Here is a 23,087-nt window from a genome sequence, read left to right on the forward strand (position 1 = left end):
CTTAATGATATTGTACAGAATAGAAGCCAGACTTCATGACTCAGTTTACCACTATTGTTTATTTTTCCATTAAAAAAAAAAAAAACACTGGGTACTTATGAGCAGTCCTTGTGATAATATTACAGAGTATTCCATGAACTAAGAGTAGAAAAGTGGGAGAAATAAGACATGAGGACCCAATGAAATAGAGAGGTAGAAATATAGAGGGTCACCTCATCCCTTTTCTGAGCTTACCATGGTCCCTAGATGTGAGTCTGTTCTAGACTCTTAGGAAATTATTCCTTTCTGGGCTGCTGTCTCTCCTACTTCTGATCCTGAAAACACTTAGAATTAGGACTGTTTTTGTCAAAGTTGGGAAGGAGGCAAATCTTGCCTTCAATCTATTTTACTCCCTTTTTCTCACTTTCCTCATCTCTTTAAATACTTTTCCTCCCCTCCATCAGTCATTCTATATCCCTGTTCTGGTCTGGAGATGCCCAGGACTTTTCCCTGTGGTACCCTAGCTAGGTCTCTCTTTTATAGTCAAAGTCCTTATTTTTAAATTTTCACATTCTTCCAAGAGCCCTACTCCAATTTGCTTAGGTTGTGATTACTTACCTTAAAACCCTGATTTCTTCTAGGGATTAATCTAATAAAGTACTTCTTGCTAAGGTAATGATAACTAGCAGTCATTTAGTGCATAAATTTCCCAGATAAAATTTGTGTTTTATAATATCTACAATGTTTTGCCTCTAAAAAAAATAAGTAATGATCACAGGATCATAGATTTCAAACTAAAAACTTGGACATTCATCTAGCCCAGTTCTCTCATTTCACAGATGAGACTATTAAATCCCAGAGATTAAGTTATTACCCCAAGGTTGCATAAGTAGTAGTAATAAAAATTGGATTTGAACTCAGGACTGTGATGGAGAATTGGTCACTTCTATGTAGGGAGGAAGAGGGAATATATTTTAGGACAAGAACTTCCCCAAATCATCCCCATTCAAGTGACTTCCTACTCCACACACAAGTAATTGCATTTTGGGATTAAAAAAGGAAATTTATAGTTCCTCCCCAAACTTTTCTTGATCATCCTTTGTAGGGTACAGCAGACTTCTTGATTGAAAAGTCTTTAAAGGGGAAGCAAGCTGTGCTCTGAGATCATTTAAAAGGAAACTATGTATTTAGAGTGAAGAAATCTAAACATTGGGTGTTATCCTCCGATAAATCATGCTTGATTCAAAGGTCAAGAGCATTACAATGCCCCATTTCATGGGGACACATGAAGACTGTGCTTGGGTTATGGTAGAAGACTTTGCAGTGTATAATTATGTGGCCCCCTTCAACATCCACGATTGCCTTACACACCGTGCAGAACAATGTGTCACAGTTCGATACAGTCAAAGAGGGAATTTACGAGAGTCAGCAATTCCATAGGGCAAGTAGAACATATTTCAAAATGAGAAAGGGGGGAAAAGGGGGAAATGGAAGGAAGAGGGAGGGGGAAGAAAACAGCCGATCAATTTACAAAGAGCCCATTTCTTGCCACTCCATTGACCTTTCAGGTAAGACCTAATGCCAATTAGTTCGGTTATAAAGTCCATAATTCTTGTGGGATGGCCGTGTGTAGCACATGATCATTTTACAACGTTTGCCCTAATTTGCAGCCCCCAAACATGGACTCTGGTGGGGAGGGAGGTTTGCTGGCAAGCCTCAGAAGCAGCTGGAAGGAATCACAGAGAGCAATTACTGTCTGTGAGCAGCCACATCTGGAAAACAGCTCTTTGCAAGCTTTAAAAAGGCTTAATGAAAAATGGAACCTTGTGCTAGAATGGATGGGATTGGGGAGGAGGGGTGGATGAGAGGCAGGGGGAGAGTCCCCCCTGCCCAACTTGATTGAGAAGACAAGGATACAAAGAAAACAGTAGACAGTATAAAACCAAATCCAGAGAACGAGGGTGGTGGACAGGGATGAGGCGATGAGAAGGCGATCTCAGGGTGGGAAGATATATCCACTCTTCTCCAACCATTTTTCAATAACACATTTTTAAAAGGCAAGATATTTATGTAAGTCTTGCCATATACATTAGTAGATGGGAGGATTTAGAGTTGGAAAGAACCTCAGAGATTATCTAACCAAGCTCCTTCATCCTACACATGGATCAAATGAAGCCCAGAGAGATGATGTAACTTGCCCAATGTCATAGAGTGAAGGACTGAATTGAGATTCAAACACAGGGCTTTTTCCTCTAAACCCAACCCCATTCCCTCTGCACCAAATTGCTGCTGCTTTTCCACCTAAGCCCAGGCTGTTTCAGCTTCATCACAAATAGGGGATATGACATGATAAGTGTTGGGGAGATCAGCACTCACCACTCAAAAAATCCCTCCTGAACTAATGCAGGAATTTCCAATATTGGCAATTTATTCCTTTGTGACAAACACTATTCTTTTCCTGTATGGTTAAGTCATTTTAGTTGTGTCTGACTTTCGGGGTTTTCTTGGCAAACATACTGGTGTTTTCCTTCTCCAGCTCATTTTTTCCCCAAATGAGGAAATTGAGATAAATAGGGTTAAGTGACTTGCCTAGGGTTATACAACTAGTAAGTGACTGGGGCAAGTTTTGAACTCAGGTCTTCCCAATTACAGGATCAGTGCTCTCTCCACTATGCCATGTATCTGCCATTCTTTTCTTGTGACTACTTCTGAAGTGATCTTGGGAGTGATGCTGCATGAACTTCCCTTCTCTGGAACTGTTTCCTCAATTATAAAATGAGGAGACTGAGCTCAACTATCTCCAACCTCCTTCCCAACTCTGACTTTACTTGTCTCTGTCACGGGAGAACTTGACTGTGCGAAAGCTCTGGGCACCTTGATTCAGAGAGGGTTATTTTGAAAAATAGAAGGAAGGATATAGAGCTTGAGCTAATCTGAACCAATGCTTGTATGCATGGGCAGATTCAGGGATGATGCTTAGAAGCCACAGTTTTAGGATATTAGAATTTGAGAGACCTCCAAGACTGTTTTAGTCTGGCCCCCACATTGTACAAGTTAGAAGCTGAGGTCCTTGGAGATGAAGTAGCTTCCCTAAGAAAATAGATATGAGATGGAATTTGAACGCAGGTTTTCCCCCTCTCAAATCTAAACTCTTTTCCCAGTACCAGATTGCCTCCTATTGGTATTAAATACAGAGAGTTGAATGAAATCTTAGGGATTTATATTGTCTTGCCTCCTATCCCATCTGTAATAGTCTCTTGAGGCTTCTCTAGCTCCAGCTTGAACACTTTCATTAAAAACAGTTCTATTGCTTCTCAAGACAACTTTTCCACTCTTGTACAATTCTATAGGAAGATCTTTCTTGTATTACTGACAAAATCTATCTCCCTGTAATTTCCATTCATACCTCTATAGAACTACACAAAACAATTTAAGCCTTGAGGGATTTTGAAGATATCTATCATTTATGTCTTCCCTATTCCTTTCACCTCCCACTTAAAATTATCACCAGTTCCATTAGCTGTTTCTCATTTGAAATGGTTTAATAAATAGAATATTAGAGGTTATTCTTGAATTGCTAATTATTAAGTGCCTACTAAGTGCTTGATATTCTATTAGACTAGGATACAGAGAGAGGAAAAAGTATAGTGGTATTCTCAAGGAGTTTATATTTAACCAGAGAAAGTGACATATGCATATATATGTATATCCAAGAAGAAGATTTTATTTTTATAGGTTTTATGTGTATAATTTTTATGTTTTAGTATTTTTATTTTCTCAGTTATATGTAAAAACATTTTTATATGTTTTTAAAATTTTGAGTTCCAGATTTTCCCCCTTCTTCCCCAATTGCCCCCAATTGAGAAGGTCCATGTGAAGTTCTGCAAAACATAACATAGATCTCCCCTCAAAAAAAAAGTGTGTTGGTTTTTTGAGAGGCGGTTGTTTTTGTTGTTTTTGTTTTTGTTTCTGGCAGAAAGGTATCACATAAATGGTTAGCATTTAAATGATACTTTAAGTGTTGCAAACCATTTTACATGTGTTGACTCATTTGAGCCCTACAACATGCTATTATATCCATTTTACAGATGAGGTAACTAAGGCTGACAGGTCAAATGACTTATCTAGAGTCACACAGTAATAAATGTCTAAGTCAGAATTTTAATCCATATCTTCCTGATTCCAGACCTATTTATTCTATCCACTATACCACCTTACTAATTGTAAAGCAAAGTCAGGAAATAAATAGTGTAAAGAACAAGGTGCTGGGCTTGTAATCAGGAAAAATTAAATTTAATCCTACCTCAGACAATAGCTCTGTGACCTTGGGTAAATAACAACCCTTCTCTGCCTGTTTCCTCTTCTCTAAATGATCTATGGCCCCTCAAGTCACATCTAGTTCTAAATCTCTGATCCTATAGCTCCAGATAACAATGGAGATACATTTCCCCTATTTTATTTTATGCCTTGGGCCAACTAACCTAAACTGATGCTTGCATTCATCAGCAGATTCAGGGATGATGCTTAGGAGTCACAATTCTAGGATGTTAGACTAGAGTTTGAAAAGATCTCTCAGATCTTGTAGTCTAGTCCCCGTTCAGTCTGGTATTCAAGAACCCCAATAATCGAATTACAATTTACCTGTCTACCGTTATCTACCCTCAAAGGTTGAGGCCTGAGGGGAGGTGGGCCAACATAGTCTCATAGAAAGAATCAATAAGAAAGAATTTGTGTCTACTAAGCTGATACTGCAACCACTAATAATAATTATTATTATTATCATGAGTGCCTGTCTCAAATGGTTTATAGTATATTATGGAAGATAACTACAATATAAGAGTATTCAAGCTAGATGGAGAGATGGATAGATAGGCAAGTAGACAAGTAGATAGATAGACAAGTAGATAGATAGACAGACAGATGAACAAGTAGATAGATAGATAGATAGATAGATAGATAGATAGATAGATAGATAGATGGATGGATGGATAGATAGATAGATAGATAGATAAAGACAGATGGTGTAAGTTGAGAGAAGAAAGCACTAGCATCTGAAGGGGAAAAATTATGGCCTGGAAATCAGGAAGCCTAATTTCTCCAATTTCTAACACTTACTACTCACACAGTAAGACCAACTTCCAGAAGACTTGAATTCCCTAACTGTAAAGCAGAGAAAATTGTTGTTGTTGTTTGTCCTTCATTCTCAAAGAGGACCTTGTCATCAGGGAGGTGATGTCATCATATGCAAGTAAACTGGAATCAAGGGAGAGAGGGCTGGGCAAGGTCATCTGCCTCACTTTCCCCTCCAGAGCCATCTGGGTCCAGTGGCAAGATATAGATCAGAACAAATGGAAATGGCTCTGGATTCAATGGGAGCCCTTGGCCTTTTTAAGCTAAGGATAGTTTGACTGAAACTGCATCCATTCAGTGATTAAGGCTAGGTAGCAATTGAGGCAAAGAATCCCCCCTTTCACTAAGTAAAAAAAAAAATCTAAATAAATGAATAAATAGGTGAATCTGGGAGGAGAAGACTCACGATTTCTTATTTGCTCTACCTACTTCACAGGGTTATTTTGATGAATGCACTTTGTCAGTTCTAAAATGCTATAGGAATCTTTCTCCTTTCTAGTTTACTCACTGAACTTCAAACATCCTTTGTCCCATCCTTCCTCTCCATTTCCCTTTTGCTTGGAATGTTTATCTACAGACATGCACATACATATATACCTCACACACAAACAGCTCCAAGGCCTTTCATGCCCAGCTCCAAATCTACCTCCACCATGGAACCTTCCTTCCCTGCTCACCTTACTTCCAACTGGGCATAACGGAGCTATTCCTCCTCTGAAGTCCCCAGTTACTTGATCTGTATGTTTCCTACTGCACTGACCTTATGGTAGTGATTTGTGTAGACATCCTATCTCCCCATCCAGATAATAATAACAGTAACACTGATGTTTAAATAATCTTTATACTTCTATCATGCGTCTCACCCTGGAGATGACTTCCCCCTGCAATCTTCTCTTCTAATTCATTGGCAGTTCGTGGCCTGGACTACCATGGCATGATATGGCCAGGCTATGCTTATTTCACTCCCATCTCTAATCATCACTCTCTAGACCATTCCACCTTCCATCCAGAAGTGTCACTTCCAACTTCTAATCTGCTTTATTGTTATCTTTTATCATTAGAATATAAGCTTAGGGTTGGGGACAGAACTGTCTTTTTTGCTTATATTTGTAGGCCTAGCATGGTTCTAGCAACAAGTAAGCACTTAGTGATTTATTTCTTAGATCATTTATGCCTCATAACACCAAGAAGTAGGTCATTATCCTCAATAGAAGAATAAATGAAAACAAGGAGTGGTATATGATGTTCTCATTGTCACCACTAGAAAGAATACAAAGGAACATTTGAACCTATGTCCTCTTAGCTACAAATCCAATACCTCATTCATTCTATCAGGCTGCCTTGCCTACCTAGTGATAAATCATAACTTTTTGATGATTCCTCAATAGTTGTTGAATATCTACTATCACTCTAGGGGATTATAAGAAATATTTTTAAAAATACCTGTCCTCAAGGGTTATACAATGTAGTAGGTACCTAAAAAACACACATGCAAATAAAAATATAGGAAAGTATCTGATAAATCATATCTATGATGATGATGATGATGATATCTGACATTTTCTTTGAAACTTTTATAAAGCACTTTCTTTACAATAGTGCTATGAGGTTAGTGGGGAAAATAATGAGCACCAAAGTAGTTAGAAAGGACAGATTATTATAGTTTTGCAATAGTCAGAGCTTCCTGAAGAAGATTTCACTTGAGCCGAGTTTAAAGGGTGGGAATTAATTTGTTGAGACAAAGAAAAGAGATATTCCTTCTAGGAGGAGGGAATTTCATGAATATATTTATATATTTAGTGGACAACTTTTGTTGAATTGGAAGCTTTGTAAAGGGATCCTGAGAGATAAGATTGAAAAAACAGATTGGGTTGAGATTGTGAAAAGCTTTGAATGCCAGGATAAAGAATTCTGACTATATCCTATAAGCAATAGGGAATTGGTTCCCACACTGGGATAAAATTATATATCATATATATATATATATATATATATATATATATATATATATATATATATATATATATATATATATATATATATATATATGTATGTTTCCTTCCAAATATTTGCCTCTTGGATTTGTATCAGAGTCTTCCCTAATTTCATTTATGATCATTTCATTTTCTAAATGTGTGGTTATTGTGTTCTCTGCACCATTTGGCTAAACTCAATAAAGACCAAATTACTAACATCTGGATAACTGTATTTGCTTCCCTTTTTTACTTTGGAGTAAACTTAATGTAAGACTGGATTGACAGCCAAAGCCTGCTACCCTCTACTTATCCACAGCTGCAGGACCAGTGATCCTCAATCTTCTGAATCCCAGATTCTTTAATAGGGGTTTCTTGGCCAGTCCTTTCGATCTTTAGCTCCACTTTATATTTTAGCTCCAAAGAACCACCAAAAATGGGAGTCTCTTGAATAATAGGAGAACTGTTATTGGAAGGGACCAAAAAGACAATCTAGTCCAACTCATACCTGAAGAAGGAAATGCAGCCAACTGGTGAAAAGAAGACCCAGAAGGGATAAGAGTTATGTCTTCAAGTTTTTGAAAGGCTGCCATGTTAAAGAGGAATTAGGCTTGCTGTTCTTGGCCCCAGAAGGCAGAACTAAAAGTAATGGGTGGAAGTTGCAGAGAGACAGAATTTGGCTTGAAGTAAGGGAGACTACTGTAATTTTACTACAATTAGGTAGAGCTCTCCAAAATCAGAATGGACTGCTTTGGGAGTTAGCCTCTCAATCACTGTAAGTTTACCAAGGGAGACTCAATAATCACTTGTTGATTAATAGAAGAACTGAAGCCCTTGGAGGTAGGAAGCACCTGCTCAAAGATGTTCTAGGACAATTGTTTTTAACCATGCCATGTGTGAGAGTGTGTGTGTGTGTGTGTGTGTGTGTGTGTGTGTGTGTGTGTGTGTGTGTATGTGTGCTGGACTCCTTCAGCAGTCTGATGAAGCCTTTTCCAAAAAAAAGTTTTTAAATACATAAAACAAAAGCCATTGAGTTCCAAAAGAAACCAGTTATACTGAACAATAGTTACTTTTTTTTTTTTTTTAACATTCATGGACCCCATATTAAGAATCCCTATTCCTACATGTAAAATGTAATGATCAAGACAGCACTAGTACCACTCCCTATTTGTCATTTAATCAACAAATATAATACTAAGTGTATATTATGCACTTATGTGTGTATTGGGTTGCCCTGTACAAAAAAGTTGGGGGTTAACAAAAGAATTCAATTCAAATAACTTCAACAAACATTTATTAAGCGTCTATTATGAACTTTGCTAGGCCCTAAGAATGCTTAGATGAAATACAGCCAATGATTTCAAGGAGCCTAATGTAGGATGATAAAATAATAAGTACAAAATAACCTTATGACTCAAGTCAGAATAAGAAAAGTGCACAATAGAAATCTAGAGAACCATATGAAGTTTGAGAAGGAATGGATCTGTGACCTCAAGAAGTGGGAGAGAGAAAACTAACATATGAGCCAGTAGAAAAGCAATATCAGGCAATTAATTCCCCAAATTTGTAGATCAAATTGTAAATGCTCTGGTATATAGAGAAGAGAGAGACCTTCATGTCCCAAAGCACTCAAGGAAAGCCTTTAGGAGAAAATGGGACTTAAAGGGTGGCTAAGATTAGGAGGATAAAAAGGAGGAGAGTGAGTCATTCAGGCAAGGAAATAACACAAAGAAGAAGTACAGGAATAGAAATAAACAAGATGTGTTTGGGGGATGTGACTAAATAAACCATTAAACTTAAATTAAGGATACTATCTACTTTCCCTGGCCCACCAGGCTCCCTTTATAAAGGTAGAAAGATAGGTTGCCAACCACTGAAAAATTACATGTCCTCTCTTCACTGCAGAGGTGGTGGACTAGGATGTGGAATTTTGCATATACTGACAGACATGGTGGGCTGACTTTTTTTCCTCTTTAATTTTTTAACCTTTGTTATAAGAAATGGCTCACTGGGCATGAAGGGAAAGGGAAATATAAAGAAATTACTGGGATGCAAAAAGAAAGGATGCCATCTTCAAGAAAGGAAGGGAAAGAGAATAGAAGGAAAGAGGAAAGAAGGGCAGGAGAGGCGAGGAGAAGAAATAGAAACAAAAGGAAGAAAAGGAGTGAGTTGTGGGACAAAGAAGAGAATCAGAGGAGATACAAAAGTGGTAGGTTGGGAGAAGGCAAGCTGGACCCACAAACTTTAGGACTTAGTTTTTTCATTGGTAAAATAAGTATTTGGATTGCAATTCAACGAATTTGACCAACTATTTTAATGTCCATTGTAGGTAGAGTATTATGTTAATTGTCAAAGGAATTGTAGTTTAAATAAAATGGGATCTGCTTTCATGGAGCTTATTGTCTATGTTATAAGGCCAGAAAATCTAACTGTTTTTTCCCAGGTCTGTTGATCTATAACTATGAACAAAAATCTCCTTTAGAAGAAACCCCAGTTCAGGTTAGTGTCCAAAATTAGGAACCCAGAGCTTGTCACAGCAATTACAATGAGAGAATCAGGAAATGGAAGACAGACACTGAATCTAAAGAGCTCCTTCCTTCTATCTTTTCTATAATCTTAATCATCCACAGAGCAAGTCCTTCAAGAAACTATCCAAATTGCTTTTATATGGACAGATTGGGTGGTTTGGGGATAATAGAAGGATCAAGACAGGGTAGGTTTTACCATCTCATAGAATAGATTAGTCTGAAGTTAAAGCCTAAAGTCACTGTAGTTTAGGGATTTTATACTGTTGTACCCATAGATTCACAGCAGATACTCAGTAAAATCTATTAATTGACTGGAGTCAAGGATACATCCTGGTATCATAAAAAGAGAACCCAAAGTTCAAGTCCTGATTCTATCATTTATCTGAATCCATTAAAATGTGAGTTCCTGGAGGGTAGAAATTGCTTCAGTCTCTATATTTGTATCTCCATCATTTAACAGTGTCTTGTGCTTAATAATAGTAGCTACTTAATAAATACTTGAGGATTAAATTTCCCATTCTGGGGGTCAGTTACTGCCTCTCTAAAATGATGGGATTAGACTAAATGATTGCTAGAGTCTCTTCTGGTTCTGGTATTCTGTGACCGATTGGAGGATAGTTGCATGTACTCAGTGGGAATAGTGGGTGTGGAGTCACAGAAAGAAATGGGGAAGCTTAAGCAGAGAGACGGTATTAAGGACAAACAGAAAAGAGATGGCCTGGGAACCATTCATAATCTTAGAAGGGTGAACTCTCCTCGGGCCTTGCATTTGTGATGATTTCCATGCAGCCCCTTGCCCTAGAAGGCCATCCAAGGGGGAAAATTCCCATTAACCCCTTGGAGAAGAAACATGGTCACTTGTTGCTATGAGGTGACCAGTCAAGGAGAAAACAATTAGGGATGCTGGAGCTCTCTTCCCATGAGGCTATGGAAGGGAGAAAATGCCTAAGGAAAGGGGTAGGATGGGAAATATCTGAGAGGGTAATTGGTAAATATTATCATTTCATTACATTGGCCTGCTTCACCTCAGTCCCGTTGTAGCAAGTGCTGCATTTAAATCACGCTGTCTGACTGTGGCAGATTTAATTGAGTAGCCACTGAAAAAGAAATTATCCCTGTGCTATTAATTTTTATAGTTCCTCGGGGCTTTTAAAAAGTGTTTGGATTTTCTAGGTCTTTGAAAATGAAAACATTAAATTTTATTAAAAGGAAACACAGGGGGGCTGGCAGGCTCAGCTTGGCCATGAAGGCAATGGTTGGTTCAAGCTGATGGGAGGATTCAGGCCCTCCTGGCCATGACAAGAATCCTGCTGGTTTTAGAATAAGAGTCCTGCAGTTCCCCACCCCCATGCAGTGTGCTCCCAGGCCTTTCATTACCTCCTGCCAGCTGAGAGCTCCAACTGGCCATTTGGGGTTCAGTCTCCTGGTTCCCTCGATGTGGGACACAGCAGCATGGAACAAAATTAATAATAACAGTAGTTACATAGCACTTTATACACAACTTTGTGAGAGAGGCAGGAGGGGTATTACTGGTCTCCCTTTGCTGAAGAAGATGCAAATATTCAGGACTTGAGTTTCTCCCTCTTTTTTCAGAGCTACTCATGCTGCCAGGGGAACAGGTAGAGATGAAAGAAGTTCCTTCCTAATGAGTATAATCCATTTATTAATCAGGAGTATTTAGTTGGTGAAGGATCATAGGGTCATGATTCGAAGCTGGAAAAGACCTTAGAGACTATTAAATCCATCCTTCTCCCTTTAACAACTGATTCACAAAGGTTAATTTTTTTTGTCACACATAAAGCACCCACTGGGTGCAAGGAAAACACTATGGGCCATGTGTTATGGGAACATAAGAGAAATAAAGGAGCACTTTGGCCTGTGTTTTCAAGAAGCTTACCATCTACCATGTGATGACAAGATTAACAAATGAGGCCATTAAAGAACAATAGAAGGCAATGTGAAATTAAGTGTTTTGTTGTGCTGTTCAGACTTCTTCCAGTTCTCTATTTCAGAGAGATTAATATGATCTAGAAGAGTACTAGAAGGCATCTTGGAGACCTCGGAGCCAAGGAAACAATCCACAAGCATTTACTAAGCAGCTTCTCTGTGCTTTGTGTTAAGGGTACACAGGCAAAAATATAGTCCTTTCTCTCAAAAAGCTTATGCTTGAATGGGTTAGCATGGTGACATAGGCCTGAGAATGGACATATTCAAAAGAAATGGCTTCAATATAAGTTGCTGTTCATTCAGTTGTGCCCAACTCTTCCTGACTTCAATTGGGGTTTTCTTAGCAAAGATCTGGAGTGGTTTGCCATTTCCTTCTTCAATGTGTCCCCATTTTAAAGATGAAGAACTGAGGTAAATAGAGTACATGTGTTTGGATTTGACTTGTACATGGTCACATAATGTCTTTGAGGGCACATTTAAACTCAGATCTAGCTGCCCCATTATAAGTAAAGAGCCAACACATCCTAAGCCTTAAGGGATACTGAGAGTACAAATAATTGTTAGTCAGCAGACCTTAAAACAATGCAAAACTGTATAATCAACTTTTCCATTCTTCAGAATATAAAAAAGATCAGAGATTCTCTTCTGCCTCTGCAGTCCACAACTCTGCCTCCAATAGAAATATCATGAGGTATACTATGTTAGAATGTGGTTTTCTGCCTCGTAAGCTTAATAATAAATACTGTTCTTCCCACTTCCCCTCATATAGCCAATTGAATTCTATAATTTTTATTAAATGTCTACCATGCGCGAGGCATTTTGTGGACATTGGGGATATGAAGACCAAAAAAAAATTTAAAAATCCCTAACTTCAGAGAATATACACTCCATATTTAACTATAGATCATAGATTTCATAAATTTAATCCTTCTTCAACCTATTTTTATTTTCAGCTCATACCATCTCTTAGAAGCTGAAAGTTTTAAAAATTGACTCCTCATTTATGGAATTAAAACTACCTTTCACTGGTTTTCCTTTTTCATTACTCAAAATGATCCCTCAATCCATTCTCTAGGGTTTGGTGAACAAGGCCATGTTTTCCCTCTTTTCTCTTCATTGACTCTAGGACTCTAGAGACTTTAGTCCTATCTCTATGGGTTTGTTTTTCAAGAAAACCACAATCCAGTTACAGGAGAGCAGATGGTTAATTATGCTGAGTACAGGGGCTGCAGCAAACTGAAGGGTTCTTTTCGCCTGGAGAGCTGAGACTCAGAGAGAAGCCTCGAAAATACTAACATCAGGACCTTGAGGTGATATGTTTGAATGAAAGGGGTGGACATACCAAATTGTTGACAGTTTAATGATTTTCTAAAACCATTTTTGGTGGAAATTCTGACATTGTGCTGAGTGGTTTTCTTTAAACCCTTGAAAGCCCATTCTCCATGCCTTCATTTCTATGGTTGACATATTTTCCAAAGTCATCTCGCATCCATTAGTTCTTTTGATCCCCACAGCAGCCTTGCTAAGTAAGAAGAGGCAGATCACATTATTTTTATTAGATAGCTGGGGAAAATATTAGTACTAAAACCCAGAACCCACAGAGGTGATGTGGTATATCCATTTAAGTTATTTTGGATTAGGAATATTTATCTAGGGAGGCAGTGGTGAGGGAAGAGCAGAAACAGATCAGCTTGAAGTAATTTCTTATTAAAAGTCAAGAATTGGTTTATGGTATTTAATGAGAACTAGAGTCCCATTCTACTGCTAGAAGGCACAGTGCATGAGGCACTGGGTTTGGAGTCAGAAAGAGCTGACTTTAATCTACTTTTAAATATTTAATCACTATGTGACCTTGGGCAACTTCAAACTTTGCCTCAGTTTCCTCATCTATAAAATGGGGATTAAAAAGAGTACCTACCTACCTCCTAGAGTTGTAGTAAGGATCAAATGAGATAATATTTGTAAAGTTCTTAGCATAGTGCCTGGACCATATTAGGCACTATATATAAATGCCTATCTTCATCCCCCTTCTAATTCTGGTACTAATAGGGGATGACAGGCTATTGAACTTGAATTATTCCCATGCTAGCAGGCCCATCTTTTATGTTGGTATCACATCCAATTAGTTTTGTGTTACTTGACTTAAATATGAGTTGTCCAAGGGCACATAGAAAGTTAGTGACAGAGCTAACACTCATTATCAGTTTAGTCTAGAACGCTCTCTCCTCTAGATCAAGAAAAGCAAGAGTGCCCCAAATTCCATGGGTATTGGCAATTTTTTACTGTTGTACTAGTGGATCTTGAACTAAATCTGAGCAGGCGATCATATCCACAATTCATTGTTGCTAAGAACTTTACAAATATTATCTCATTTGATCCTTACTACAACTCTAGGAGGTAGGTAGGTACTCTTTTTAATCCCCATTTTATAGATGAGGAAACTGAGGCAAAGTTTGAAGTTGCCCAAGGTCACATAGTGATTAAATATTTAAAAGTAGATTAAAGTCAGCTCTTTCTGACTCCAAACCCAGTGCCCCATGCACTGTGCCTTCTAGCAGTAGAATGGGACTCTAGTTCTCATTAAATACCATAAACCAATTCTTGACTTTTAATAAGAAATTACTTCAAGCTGATCTGTTTCTGCTCTTCCCTCACCACTGCCTCCCTAAATAAATATTCCTAATCCCTAACCAAAATAACTTAAATGGATATACCACATCACCTATGTGGGTTCTGGGTTTTAGTACTAATATTTTCCCTAGCTATCTAATTACTCTGGTAATATTAATATATCATACAATACTGTCTGTGAAGTTTTCTTGGCAAATATTACCAGAGTACTTTGCCACCTTTTAATGGATTAAGGTAAACAGAGGTTAAGTAACTTGTCCTTAAGTGATTTAAGAGTTACACATCAAATAGCTGTCTAGACTAAATTTGAACTCAGATCTTCCTGACTCCAAACCAAGCAGTCTATCTACTCAGCCATACCATTTATACATTACTTTAAAGATCTTGATCCATCACTGGATCAAGTATTTGTTCAATACCTATTACCAGCAAAGCACTAAGTAAAGCACAAAGTAAGGTACTTGCTTTCTATTGAGGAATACAGCATGAGCACAGACCAGCAACTATAAGGAAGCCAGGAGTACTGACAAATGAGGAAATCAAGAAAGGGTTTACAGAGGAGGTGGAACTTTAGTGGTTTTAATCATTGCTCCATTTGAAGACAAAGAATTCAGAAGAAAAAGTTAAAACTAGGGAATGAGCAGCTAATTAATATGGTGGGGTCTTAAAATGGATTTGAATTTCAAAAATGGACTCTTGGTCAGTGCTGGAGAGGGGCAGAACAACTGTATTTTTTTTCTGGTTCTTGAAAATCTGGTTCTTTACAAAAAGTCTCTAAGCAAAAAATAAAAAAAAAAGGAAAGGGAAAGGAAAATCTATACATTTATCAAGCTAAATAGTATGAAGGGTAACTATGATGTGGAAAGAATAATAATAAAGATTACCAGAAATTTATAGGATAAAAAACTAAGGAAATTACCAATGATAAAACCCATATCTTCATATGTATTATATAAATTCACAAAGTATGGATAATATGAATTTTGAATTAGTTGACTTGAAAAGAGGCAAATCTGATATTATAGATATCACTAAAACTTGTGGCATGAGACCCATGACTGGAATATGACCATTTTGACGAGCATACCTTATTTAAAAGGACCAGGAAAGCCTAAAATAAGTTGGGAGAAGTGGAGTAGAAGCAAGAAAAATCACAGATCAGAGAGGGAATTAGAACAGAATAGCCGTATATATTGAGAAGACACCTACATATGAGGAAATTCAAGAACTAGAAGAAATATGATAAAGCAAATTGGGGTAAAAATAAACAAAGACAATAATAGAGAAAACATAGTAAATATTATAATACAAACTACTTGATTAGAAAGAGGAAACATATGAGTTCAGGAGACAAATCAAAAGGCTAATATGTACATGGGTAACTTCAGTTATTCATAAATCTGATGAAACTCTTTCAACCAAAACAAAGAAATAACAATTTATTGTATTGCTTTGGGGAATTTTTTTTCTTTAAATGGTGGAAGAAACAATTTAGAGAACTGATTATCACCAACAAAGAGTAACTTACTACAACAAGAGCAATGATGGAAAGCCTGAGGAGACATGATCAATCTATCTTCTCATTTGGGATAGAGGAGATGAAAAGCAGCCTTGTCTGTCATGCACCCTTGATTTGGAGAGCTCTGATTTCAAAGAATCATGGGAAAGAATAAATAGAACCCAATGGCTTTATAGAAGCCAGCCCAAAATGAATGGAAAAAATCTCAAGACTAAAATTCTATAGACACAAAGAGAAAATATACCAACAATAAGGAAAGGTTGGAGTTGACCTAAGAGCCATAGAGATCTGACTGACCAAATGAGCTGTGTGTGTGTGTGTGTGTGTGTGTGTGTGTGTGTGTGTGTTTTAAACATTCTAAGAGGAATTCTTAGAGGATGAAAACAAGAGCAAGTAATGGAGGGTGAAGGCAAAAGGGTGTAGCACAAATTTAAGTATACTGTCAGGAGTGTTCTACTCTGAATGAGCTAAGGTTCCTTAGGAAAATTAAGAATAAAAGTTTTCCCAACTACACTGGGGAAAAATGGAAAGTCAAAGACAGAAAAGAATTCCTATTTCAGAAAGACAGGAAAAAATAAAAGATGAGAAATATACACACACAAATTCATCTATTTTGCTTCTGTTTTTCTCTGTCAAGAATAATAACCTTTGGAATAGGAAGGACAAACCAAAAATGGCTCATAGAAAACTGAAGCCCAAGATAAATCGGAAGACAGTATGAACTGTCCTTAATGAATTCAAATCATCAAGCTCCTGATGAGCCGCATCTTAGAATACTGAAAGAACTGGCAAATATGATTGCCAAGCTATTCAGTGATATCTGAAATATCTTAAAGACTACTACAGTGCCTTAGGACTCTAGAAGGGCAAATGTCCCAATTAAAAAAAAAAAAAAAAAAAAGGAATAGAGTGTATGAACCATATTCCAGTGAATTGGCTCTGCCAGAAAAATTTTAGGATATGATATTAAAGTGTGGTTAGAAAACATTCAGAAATGGAAGTAATAGCCACAAAGAGTCCATATAGCTTCATCAAGAATAAGTAATTCAGACTCACCTCAACTAGGCAGTATAGTGGACAGAGTGCTAGCCTGGAGTCAAAAAGACCTGAGTTCAAATATGTTCTCAGACCCTAAGTTGTTGGACAAGCCAACCTCTGTCCTAATTTCTTCTTCTATAAAATAAAGATTGTATAATGCTATTGTATAATAGCACCTACTTCCCACGGTGGTTGTGAGAATCAAATTAGATAATTGCAAAGTGTTTAACACAGTGCCTGGCACATAGTGAGTGCTGTATAAATGTTATTTATCATCATCTTTTTTACCAGGTCATTAGAGAGAGCATTTGAAAAGAATATCTCAAGTTATTTTTAGTAAACAAGTTAGAGAGACATGGCTTAGCCAACAGAGTTAGTTGAATAATTAGATCTAAAAAGTAATTATTAATGAAGACTCATTTTTGTGAATTCAAAGCTGGCCTCAGACATTAACCAGCTGTGTGATTCTGATTTTAATACTGTTATGTCTCAGTTTCCTTATCTGTCAAAAAAAAAAAAACTAGAGAAGATGTAACAAGCCACTTTAGCATCTTTGCCAAAAAAAACCCAAAATGAAATCACAGCCACACAACTCAAAAATGAGTGAACAGCAACAAAGAATGGTTTATTATTCTCTTGGAAAGAAGTCTCTAAGGAAGTACCTCAGAGAACTGTGCTATTTACACAGTTGTTTTTTTTTTTATTTGTTTGTTTGTTTGTCTAAAAGACAAAGTAATAGATGGCACATTGGGCAAATTGGAAAGATGGTACAAAGATGAAATGACTAGCTAACACATTAAATAGATACAGAATTTTTTTTAATTCTTTGAAAAACTAGGAAAGATCAGGGAAGTATGCCTAGATAAAAATTCATCACAAGAAAATCTGGATGTTGCATCATATGCCACCTCCAAAGGAGTCAACATTGTGATTTATAGGATAGCTGAGAGCTAATGAATTCTTAAATTGTTTTAAGAGAGAAAGGTATAAATTGTCTATGCTGTAAAATTACCCATACACATATCTGGTAAATAAAAACTATTAAAAAAAAGAGAGAGAGGCATAGAAATAAGGGGGTGACATTACTATTACACTCTGATCTAGTCAGACCAAGATGTTCTGCTCTGGATGCAACATTTTTGGAAAGAAGTGGATATACTATAAAGTGTTCAGAGGAAGGCAGTCAGGATGGTGAAGGGTAGAGGTGTAAAATATTGGCCTGTAACAACAAATACTCTCAAGTACAATTCAAACCAAATTAAAGTTTAATTTGGAAATACTTAACAAAATTTTGAAAATACAATAGAACATAAATAATGGTAATATGTGGGATCTTTCAAGTCAATATACAGTCTTCAGGGATCTTTACATATGACTTAGTGGTCTTGGTTCTATTTGAACTTGAACTGACTAATAAAGAGTTTCAAGACCATGACCTGTAATGGTCAACTGAAGGAAGCTGGGCTGTTTATTTTAGGAAAGAAAAGGTAGGCATATTCAATTCAAAAAGTGTTTGTGAAACTCCTACTATGTGCCAGGTGTTCCTCCAGGTCCTAGGACTTGCAAAGACTATTTTGTTTTGTCTTTCAGCAAAGACAAAACAAAATAGTCGCTGCTTTCCAGAAACTTTTATTGTATTAGGAGGAAGCAAGCACAAAAGTAAATAAATATAAATTAACCTTTGAGGTGAAGCTGAAAATGCACTAGCACTTTAAAGAAACAAGAAAAGGTCTCTTGTAAGAGGAGGCTCCTGAGCTGAGCTTTGGAGGGAATGGCAGGTTCCAAGAAGCAGAGATCCGGTGGGAGTTCATTGTAGACATGAAGCACACCTTGTGCTAAGGCTTGGAACCTGGAAATAAAATCCCCAGTTTAAAGACTAAGAAGAGTCTGGTCTTCCTAAAGTACATGAAGGGAAGTAGTAAATGACCAGAATGGAAGGAAAGTTTGAAGCCAATTATTGAAGTGGTTTAAATGCCAAATCAAGTTTTTATCCTAGAAGTAATAGAAAGACCATGAGAAGAGGAATATCATGGTTGGACATATACTTTAAGAATATCAGTAGTAATTAAATGGAGGATTAATTGGAGAGGGGGAAAGATGGATGCAAGGAAACTAATTTGAATACTTTTTCAGTAATACAGGAAAGACATGCAAAGGATATGCATTAGCCATTGTAATTAAAAAAAAAAAAAGAAAGGAGATGTATGTGAGATGGATGTACAATGGACAAGACTGAATAACTAATCAGATATGGAGGATGGCAAAAAAATGAAGACTTGAGAAAAATTAAGAGTTAAGGATGACTCCTAGAATTTGAATCTTGAATCAAGAGAAGGATGGTGACTTCCATCAAAGAAAAAATAGGCAGAGTACTGAAAAGGGCTGTGTTTATGGGCAGAAGAAATGGCTTTAGGGGGATCATATATGTCTTCAGATATCTGAAGGATTGCTATATGTCATAGTCCATTTTGGTCCCAGAGATTAGATCTTTAGAGTAGAAGTTTTAGAGACAAATCTAAGTTCACTATAAAGAAAACTATCCCAACAATTAGAAGTACCCCAAAGTGGAATGGTCTATGTGGAAAGGATAAATAACCATTTATCATGTGTCGTAGAAGGGAAATCTTCTTCTGTGTATTTGGATGAGAGGCCTTTGAAATTCCCACCACCTCTGAGATTCCATGAACCAACTAAAGAAAGAATTGTTCTTGGAAGGAGAGAGGAAAGGAGGCAGTGCTGAAAGCATGTTTTGTGGGGGAAAGGGAGGGAGGTAATTGGGACTAAATGACTTGACCAGGGTCACACAGTTAATAGTATCTGAGTGTCTGAATTTGAACTCAGTTCCTCCTGACTTCCATTGCACCATCTAGTTTTCCCTTCTATGTTTCACATGAAATGGCAGGATAGTTTCTGTCCTCTCTGAAAAAAAAAAAAAAAAAAAAAGCTGGATGGTACGAATGATGTGCTGGCAAATGCTTAACAACCCAAGATCTCTGGAGGGAAAAATATATCCATGATATACTTTTAAGTTTAATCTTCATTTTAACATTTGTTTCATCATTTAAGTCTAGAAAATTTGCAAAACAATAAATTAAGCTATGATTTGTAGTGTTTGGTTATTTCCAAGTATAAAAGTGACTGCTGAAAAAATATAACAACCAGCTTTCCCAAGCCAGCTCAAGCTGGCTCTAGTACACTCCTGGATAGCACTCTACTCTATTCATTTTCATTTCATGACCTGTGCTCAGTCCAGTTATTCTCTTTGCTCATCTGCATTGTACATTCAGTCTTTCCATCTGACATTTAAGGCCACATACAGATAATTTGCCAAACTTTCATTTCAATCTCACCATCCACATGGACCTTTAGGGGTTTGGCCTTTTGCCTGCTGATGTCAGTAACAATTTTTAAAAACCATTTTATAGGGATGAAAAAAAGTTAAATGTTAAAAGGGGGAATTAAAATTAAAAAGGTAATTTACAGAGCACAAAGTCAAGACTTTTCTAAAAAGATCACATTGTGTTGTGGCTTGTTTTCTGAGATGTTGGGATAAGCTCCAGTGAATGTATACATTTTGGGGAAAGTGGGAAGCATCTCCAAATATATTTTTAATGAAATCTTTTCAGGTGGCAGTGAAAACCAAGAGCCATAAAAAATAAAAACAACTAAGAAACACATGACATGAAAAGATCATTGGTGATTTATTCTAGCTTAGTGTCTGGAAGAAGGAGTAAATTTCTATGGTTCTGTCTTTTCTCGTCTCATTTTATAGAACTGTGGGTGAGACATTTCTTTAAGTAGGAGGTGGGAGCAGTTGGTTCGAGTTAGACCCAACCATGCTCACAAAGAGCTTTACCTTCCTAAAGGTCCCAAATGACATGTAAAACAGACCCAATAGCCAAGCCAATCCTCTGATGCTATTCATTATCTGAGTAGCTCAGTTTAATATCCAGCAGTGGATATCATAATTGAAATAACATACTTGCCTATGCAATGAAGAGGTAAAAATTACCCTTATTGTCAACGTGGCTGATTTTTTGTTTTTTCCAACATCTCACAAGTGCTCTGAGAGTCCCAAGCATCTGTTAGGAACACTTACTCCCCCCACCCCTTCCCAGTTAGCAGCTGCCTCTTCTTGCTACTAAGGGAAGAAGGCTTCCAAAGCAAAACTAGGAGGAAAATTCCACTGGTCCTTTAGTAATCTTGATGCATCTTAAAGGAACCCCAGAAGATTAGCCATCAGGATGGTATGGCCAATGCAGATCTGACTCTTCTTGTGGGAGGCTGCTTTTCTTGTCCCTCGTTGGCTTTCAAAACTATTAGCATAATGTGCTTACTTCTAAAAGGTAGTAGAATTTTGGGAGAAAGGAAGTCAGATTATCACTTAAAATAAGAAAATCATAAAAATAAAATTCAATATGTTTTTCTTGATGCTTTGTTTCTGAAGTAAATCAGCAGTTTTTCCAGATTTTATAGTTGGAATATTAATGATGGAAGACCCTCAAGGTTTCCAGGAGAGAATGTGTATGTAAGCATGTGTTGTGTAGTTGTGAAATAATTATTTTATTTCCCAGGAAGCTGTAGTGAAATGATAACTGAACTTGAGAAGCAGTGTTTTGTGGTGGAAAGAATAGTGGATTTCTAGTCAGAGAATCTGGATTCAAATCTTCCCTCTGTTGGCCCAACAACTCCCCCAACTTACTCCCTACAGAAATATCCTCCATGCAGTTCTCGAAAGTAAGATGTGGAAAGACAGAGTAACAGAAATCTCCTTCTTCTTCCAGACACTAATCTGTATGACCTTGAGAGATCCCTTCCACTTAAGACCTCTACATTCCCTAACACCCCTAAATCATACGATACTCTGACTAGAGACCTTGGCTCTAGTCATAACAGCATTACTAATTGGCTATGTGACCTCACATCTATTGCTCCAAGCAAAGAAGGGACAATAGAGTTGGCAGCCACATAGGGATCAACAAGAGACACCTCAAAATTTGCTGTTCTTGCTCACTCGTTTTCAGTCCTGTCTGTGACCCCATTTGAAGTTTTCTTGGCAAAGTACTAAAGACATTTGCCAATTCCTTCTCATTTTTCAAATGAGGAAACTGAGGCAAAGAAGGTTAAGTTGCCCAGGGTCACAGCTAATAAGTATCTATGACCAGACTTGATAATAGTTTGTGGGGTTTTTTTTTCAAAATTCTTGCAAAGATCGTTTTCAACATTCACCCTTCCAGAACTTTGTGTTCCAAATTCTTTCCCCCTGCCCCATCTTTTAGATATCATATAATTCCATATAGTTTAAACATATGCAATTCTTCTAAACTTATTTCCACATTTATCACGCTACACAAGAAAAATCAGATCCAAAAGGGGAAAAAATGAGAAAGGGGAAAAAAAGCAAGCAACCAACAATTAAAAAAAGTGAAAATACTATGTTGTGATCCACATTCATTCTTCACAGCCTTCTCTCTGGATGCAGATGGCTCTCTCCATCACAAGTCTATTAGAATTGGCCTAAATCACCTTATTGTTAAAAAGAACCAAGTCCATCCCGGTTGATAATTATATAATTTTGCTGTTGCTTTGTACAATCTCTTGGTTCTGCTCACTTTACTTAGCATCAATTCATAAAAGGCTTTCCAGGTATGGCCAGAATCTTCCAGACTCCAGGCCCAGCATTCTATCTGTAGTAGCTTTTATAAAAGCACAATTTTTTAATCCTCCAAAATTCTATACTTCATGTCAAGTAAGTAAAATATGCTTTTTTTCTATATCTTGATAATAACTCCAAAGTGGTAAACCTGGATGATTAGAAGACTGGGTCCATTAACAATTTATATTTTCTGTTTTCAATTGAGGCATCATTGCTGCACAGCAGTTCTTTTGTCTATTCATGCCATAGTGGTTGTTCCAAATTCTCTCTTCTCTCTTCAAGTACTTTACATTGTTTCTTCCCTTTTTTCTCAAATTGTTCCCTCACCCTTCCCCTCTAAAACAAAAGACTTAAACTTATGCCTTATGAAAAACTATAAAAACCATCCATCATAAGCTCTAGATTTTGACAAAGAGACCTTATTGCCAGAACCAGACTTCAAGCTGTGCCCTTAAGCCCATTCCTTCCAGCCTTCCTTATAAATTCACTCCCTCCAATATTTTCTTTCTTTCTTTGCTGGTTTATCATCCAATTCCTGCTACCTAACTATAGTTAACCTTCAAGACTGTCCCAATCTCTCTTCTTTTTCTCTCTCTCTTTGCTCTTTTGGTAATCTCATCAGCTCTTATGGGTTCAATTTTCATCTCTATGCAGATGATCTCCAAAATAGATATCCAGAAATAAAT

The 23,087-nt window shown here is 37.1% G+C and overlaps 1 protein-coding gene across 4 annotated transcripts in view; it reads left to right on the top strand.

The window, feature by feature from the left end:
* Nucleotides 1–23,087, top strand: part of SLC14A2 (solute carrier family 14 member 2) — a 679,109-nt gene that overhangs the window by 493,060 nt on the left and 162,962 nt on the right. The window lies entirely within an intron of this gene.

The sequence above is a fragment of the Sminthopsis crassicaudata genome, chromosome 1 (genome assembly GCF_048593235.1).
Source record: "Sminthopsis crassicaudata isolate SCR6 chromosome 1, ASM4859323v1, whole genome shotgun sequence".
Lineage (NCBI taxonomy): Eukaryota > Metazoa > Chordata > Mammalia > Dasyuromorphia > Dasyuridae > Sminthopsis > Sminthopsis crassicaudata.